General features: G+C 46.5%; 1 protein-coding gene across 15 annotated transcripts in view; it reads left to right on the top strand.

The window, feature by feature from the left end:
* The first annotated feature begins 4,151 nt into the window (after nt 1-4,151).
* The window catches only part of L3MBTL4 (L3MBTL histone methyl-lysine binding protein 4), a 449,613-nt gene continuing 447,764 nt past the window's right edge, over nt 4,152-6,000 (top strand). For 11 of the 15 annotated variants that reach the window (XR_003724606.2, XR_013408124.1, XR_013408125.1 and 8 more), the window contains exon 1: nt 4,152-4,262. The gene's annotated coding sequence lies outside the window, so the exon portion shown is untranslated. Of the gene's footprint in view, nt 4,263-4,459; nt 5,117-6,000 lie in introns of those variants that run through there. The other 4 variants (XR_013408126.1, XM_077974773.1, XM_077974764.1 and 1 more) reach the window with 3 other exon arrangements.

Raw genomic sequence — 6,000 nt, 5'->3', positions numbered from 1 at the left:
GGAGATAGCATGGTTGTATCATCAATAACTATGAAAATAGGATTAAACAGACTGCTATCTTTCCTTCTGGAATTTTCATGCCTTTCTTTAAATCCCATTAGCTTATTCGGTATTGGTTGTAGTGGGAAGTGAAGTTTTTTTATTAACAAGAGGATTCTTATCTTGTTCAGTTTATACAGACTGTAACCATCATCAGAAATATTATGCCTATGTTGGATTTTTAAAAATTCAAGGAAGTATACCTGAAGGCAGTATTTTAAAGTTACTTTTTGATAACTTTGTTCAACTAAAAGAAAGCACAAATGTGCAAGTAAGTAGATTTCTGTATAGATTTTAAGTCATTTGTTCAAAATAGCATAATGTGCATATTATCTTACTTGTAAAGCTTTATGATATCATTTATTTAAAATTGGTTTTAGACTGGGCATGGTGGCTTATGTCTGTAATCTTATACTTTGGGAGGCCAAGGCAGGAGGGTGGCTTGAGGCCAGGATTTCAAGACCAGCCTGGGCAAAACAGTGAGACTGTATCTCTACCAAAGTAAATAAATAAATAAAATTATTTTTAATTATTCAATATAATTTACAGTTCTTTCTGAACCAATATTTACATTTAAATAGTACATTATGCAATTATTTATACCTCAATCCATTAAAGGAAGCTTAATATTGGACCACCCATGTAGGAAAACACAACTGTAACATAGAAAATTATTAACAGTGGCATTAACATGAAAATAAACTTGATGATAATAGTTGTTGAAGACAGCGACTAATGAAATATTTTTAGTTGCTGTGGACAATTTGCTTGTCCAAGCAAGTGTGGAATTTTGTTAAGATAACTTCTCCTCAGTTATACCAAAGCATACAAAATAATTCACTCTGTGTTAAATTTTTCCAAATGGTCACATTCAAAGTATATGCTAAGAAAAAAATCTCAAGTTTTAAAAACATATTAAACCCCATCTCTACAAATAATTTAAAACTTAGCCAGGCATAGTGCTGCGCACCTGTGGTCCCAGCTACCCAGGAGGCTGAGGCAGGGGGATCACCGGAGCACAGAGGTCAAGGCTGCAGTAAGCTGTGCTTGCACCACTGCACTTCAGCCTGGGTGACAGAGCAAGACCTTGTCTCAGAAAAACACACAAAAGCCCACATCACTATCAAGAGCCAATCCTGCTATTGACCAAATAATAAAGCAATGTAATTTAATCCTACTTAGAAAAGAAATATAGGCCAGGCCTTGTGGCTCATGCCTGTAATGCCAGTACTTTGGGAGGTTAAGGCGGGAGGATTGCTTGACCCCAGTAGTTTGAGACCAGCCTAGGCAATATAGTGAGACCTCCATCTCTACAAAAAAATTTAAAAAATTAGCCAGAGTGGTAGCACATGCCTGTGGTCCCAGCTTCTTTGGAGGCTAAGGTGGGAGGATCAGTTGAGCCTGGGAGGTAGGGGCTGCAGTGAGCCATGATCATACCACTGCACCCTAGCCTGGGTGACAGAGGAAGATCCTGTCTCAAAAAAGAAAAGAAAAGAAACATACACAACCAGCCAGAAAAAGGTAAACAAACTTAGCAAAAATTTTAAAATGGATAATTCCTTGAATAAAACCAGTCACTATCTTAGCAGGTGGAAGGTTTCATTTTCATCGACAATAGATAGACACATTATAGGACTGCTGTGCCTGTTACGTTTTCATGACCTCCAGAAAGGGATTCTCAGTATCACGCCATCAGCAATTTCTATCCTAACAATAAACCATCTTTGTCTATCTGGCCAACTTTGCATTTAGTGTTGGTTGGATTCAACTGAATTATAAAAGTAAAATGCTTAGTAACTACCAATGTTATAAACCCCTTTGCTCATGATGGATCATTGGTAAAGTTATAAAAATCAACAACATGGCTATTTCATTTTAATCTGCAGCTGTTCTAATAAAAGGGATTTACTACAACAGCTTTTCAAAAATTTTGTAAGAAGTGTACTAATGTGTTCCTGCTTGTATTTCCATAAAATTTGAATAACAGTGTAGTTTAAGACAGATGTCAGCTTCTCTGAACAGAATCATATGTTGTCAGCACTGTGCACCTATGCACTTACATTTAAGTAGCTGTAGATGAGGCTTCCTGCCCGCTGCAACCTGTTTCATTGGTGTATCCTTTTTCTTATTTAAACCCAGCCTCTGAAAACAGTGTTTCTGCTTTCATAAACTTAAACCAAATATAATCAATAAACATGTTATAAAAATAATTGTTTCCCCCCAAGAAGTGATGATAAGCTGATGTAAATTCACTTTATTTGAATTTCAATCCAGCTTTCTTTTTGATTTCATATATTATAACATCAATACACACTTTTCTGAAGGGTTAGTGTAACCAGAAGTGCACTTAACTCTTTCTGTGCTGGGGACATTTTGATATCTCTATTACTAATACCTAGAATCTCCAATGATAAATAAACACCTCTGGGATGGACTGGGGATACACTGCAATAATTGAAGCACTTTGTCCTTCACCAAAAATGGTATCTGTGTTTCTGTGAGTAGCAGGGAGTGGAACTCTCACCTGCTGAGTCCTGTTCTAATTTCATCCAATCTGGTGAGCAAGTATCCAGCCAAAGGTGGTACCTGCAGGAGTGCCCGTTGTCACAGAAATGCAACTCTGTAAGTCCTTAGTACAATGTTAAAATGGGCTGGAACTGTGTTTCAAACGTTTTCCTCTCGCTACTGAGGTCTTCTACTTCTTTCTTTTTCTCTGTCTCTAATATCTTTTTCTTCTCTTTTCTTTTTCTTTCTTCCTTTTTTTTTTTTTTTTTTTTTTTTGAGATGGAGTTTCGCTCTGTTGCCCAGGCTGGAGTGCAGAGGTACTATCTCAGCTCACTGGAGCCTCCACCTCCGAGGTTCAAGCGATTCTCGTGTCTCAGCCTCCTGAGTAGCTGAGATTACAGGCGCCCACCACCACACCCGGTGGCTAATTTTCGTATTTTTAGTAGAGACAGGGTTTCACCATGTTGGCCAGGCTGGTCTCGAACTCTTGAGCTCAAGTGATATGCCCTCTTCGGCCTCCCAAGGTGCTGGGATTACAGATGTGAGCCACCATACCTGGCTAATATATTTTTCTTAACTGACTAGAGCACAGAACACAAATCGTGTGTGTTTGCACTTACGAATTTCTATGATCATTGTTCCTAGTTTAAAAACTTCATTAGCAATGGGGTTTGTATTTCTCTTTTCAGTAAGAACCCGAAATTATGTTTCTACAATGCCCAGTCTCACCTAAAAAGCAAGTTTTCATTCTCGGTTTATGGTAGCCCATGACAAACCAAAAAGATCATTTTGGATGTTAATCCTGCTAAATTATTCAATTTCTTGCTGAAAGCAACAAACTAATACTTATTTTGTACCTACTAGCTATTATTTGCATACTAGGGTTTATACACAAGGCATCCTATGAAAGAACATTTCATTCAAAAGTCACAATACATAGTCTTCAATTGCCAGCTACCTTTATTTGTAAGCCAAAATAAATTATTTAATACAGTCCTCCCAAACCAGGCGACAATGCTTTGAGAAGGACCAAAGTTGGCCAGTAAGGCCATAAGTTCCATGAGGGCAGGATCTGCCCAGCTCCTGTTTCCTGCTCAATTCCAAGCAGTTAGAACAGGGTCAGCAAACACTTCTTGCCACTTGGAAAGAGTATTATTTTATTTGGAAATGGTATGCAGGTACGTATGAGTAGCAAAGTCAAGAGCGGGAAAGGGGAATGGGGGAGGTTGCAAAATCGGAGCGAGCAGCCGGACTGAGAGGGATCCTGAGGAGAAAGCCTTCAGACGGTGAACCCCAAGAGCTGGGATGAAGCGTGGGAGAGCTACTGGGACATCTCTGCGAGGAAGCAGGCTGGCAGGCAGGAAGTAGACAAGATTTGGGGGAATCCTTCCAAGGGAACAAATACAGAGAAGGACGCATCTAAAAATCCAGCCACAGCCACCTCCTTCCCACGGGAAAGCCCCGACCTCGGTGGGCCCAGCGCCACCCGGTTCCCCGGGGAGTGGAACCCGGAGCGAGGCAGGTGCGGCGGGAGCATGCGCGCGGGGCGGGCAGGGGGCGGCTCCCGCGCCCCCACCCCGCGCGTGCACCCTCGCGCCCCTCCCGCCAGGCACCGCCGGGCAGCGGCGCCGCAGCCTGGGCTGGCGGAACCTCGCGCTCCGACTCGCCCCCCGCCTGTCACCCGGTTGGCGTTGCGGGCAGGCGCCGCTCCGCTGGGGGTAAGAAAGACGCCGCCGCCCGCGTGGGATGGTCGCAAGCCCGCGTGGGTGCCCACGGCCGCCGCCGCGCGGGGTGGCCCCAGTCCCCGGGCGGGTGGAGGGGCCTGCGCGACTCCCGCGGCGAGGGCCGGGCCGGGCCGGGCCGGTGGGGGCGGTGGCTGTTGGGAGTAGCCCCAGTCCCGGCCCAGGCTCTTTCTGTTTCTCTTTCGCAGCCAGGGCGCGCGCCGGGCTCCCCGCGAGAGGCGTTGCCTTACTTATCGCTTACTTTGGACGGGCGCGGCCGCCGCAGAGCCCCGCGCCTCGAGCAGCCGCGAGGGCAGGGTCAGGGTGCCAGGCGCGGCTACCTGGGCGCCCTAGAGCCAGCGCAGCCCGGGGCCGGGGGAGAGGGACGGGACGGGACTCCCGAGGGCCCCTAGCCAGTCCTCCAGCCACGGAGCGCCCGGCGGTGGGCATTTGGCTTTTGTTTCCTCTGGGGGCCGACGGACCCCGTCTGCCCGCATGAACCCCTCAGCCGACAAGTGTCCTGTGCCCGGACAGACGAGCGCTACATCCCTCCGCCCGCTTTCTGCCCTTGTCCTTCTCTGCGAGTTCTGCCCAGCCTCGGGAGCGGGAGCCCAGGGAGTGCGCGCAGGGCGGGCGGGCGCCTGGCCAGCCTGGGACGGCGGCTCCCAGGCTCCTGCCACCGCCTGGAACTGCGGGGGGCGCCCCGGCCACAGTCGCCCTCGCCTGCTCTCCGGGTCTTCTTGGGCCAGCTTGGTCCCAGGTGGACGCGAGTCGAGCTGGGCACACCTGGGCCAGCGCCGCAGTTACCTGCGAGATTGGTGAGAGCGTTTTCGCGAGGTCGAAAACTCCGGGTAGGTTTTGTCCCCTGCCTTTGATCTCCCTTAGTCACTGGTTAAGTGTGCTTTATTTTACATATGCCTTTAGAGGGACATTCTTAATGCGCCAATGCCCCGAGGTGGAACTAAATAAAGGGAAAGCCTGGTCATTGTTACTGTTAAGACTGCTGTACTTAATAGCCAGAGGAAGGCAGCTGGTCACCACGACCCCCCTGGCCATTCCCATACTGAAGACTCCCTCTCACTTCATGCTTGTTTGGACTCCACTATGACTTGCTAGTGGCCCATCTTCTGGATCCCTCTGTTGGAGCTGTTTAGAAGACGGTTGTGGCAGGCTCCAGTTTCAGTCCTTGGCTGGAATAAGTGTAGTGTGGCTCTTCTGTTTTCTAATCTCTGTCACCTGGAAGAAGGTTGTGGCAGGCTCCAGTTTCAGTCCTTGGCTGGAATAAGTGTAGTGTGGCTCTTTTTTCTAATCTGTCACCTTAAAAGGTTAAAGTGACAAACAGGTGGTGGGTACGGTAGACTTGTTCTTGGTGCTTGGTAACATGAAAAACTTGGAATGCATTTAGCTCTTCGAAAGATGCTGAAACGGACAACTTCAGTTATTCCTTATGTTACTACAGAATTAGGAGAAATGGTTGAAAGAGGAGAGGTTTTTTTCTTGGAGTATCCAAAGGGATTGGATTTGACTACACTGACTTGGTGTGTAATGGTCGAGTAGGAAGGAAGATGAACATAACACTGCTATTAATTATGCTCTTAGATGTGAGGCCACATTGAGGATGCGATGCATGTAACCCTTGACTGCAGAATCACTTAGCACTTTGCTGCACAATATTGGGGTCACAAGAAATATTAAGCTTGGTTAACCTCTGCAGTGTGCTCTCACTCCATTTCCA

Source organism: Macaca mulatta, chromosome 18 (assembly GCF_049350105.2).
Source record: "Macaca mulatta isolate MMU2019108-1 chromosome 18, T2T-MMU8v2.0, whole genome shotgun sequence".
NCBI classification, from domain to species: Eukaryota; Metazoa; Chordata; class Mammalia; order Primates; family Cercopithecidae; genus Macaca; species Macaca mulatta.
This window is presented reverse-complemented; position numbering and strand designations above follow the sequence as displayed.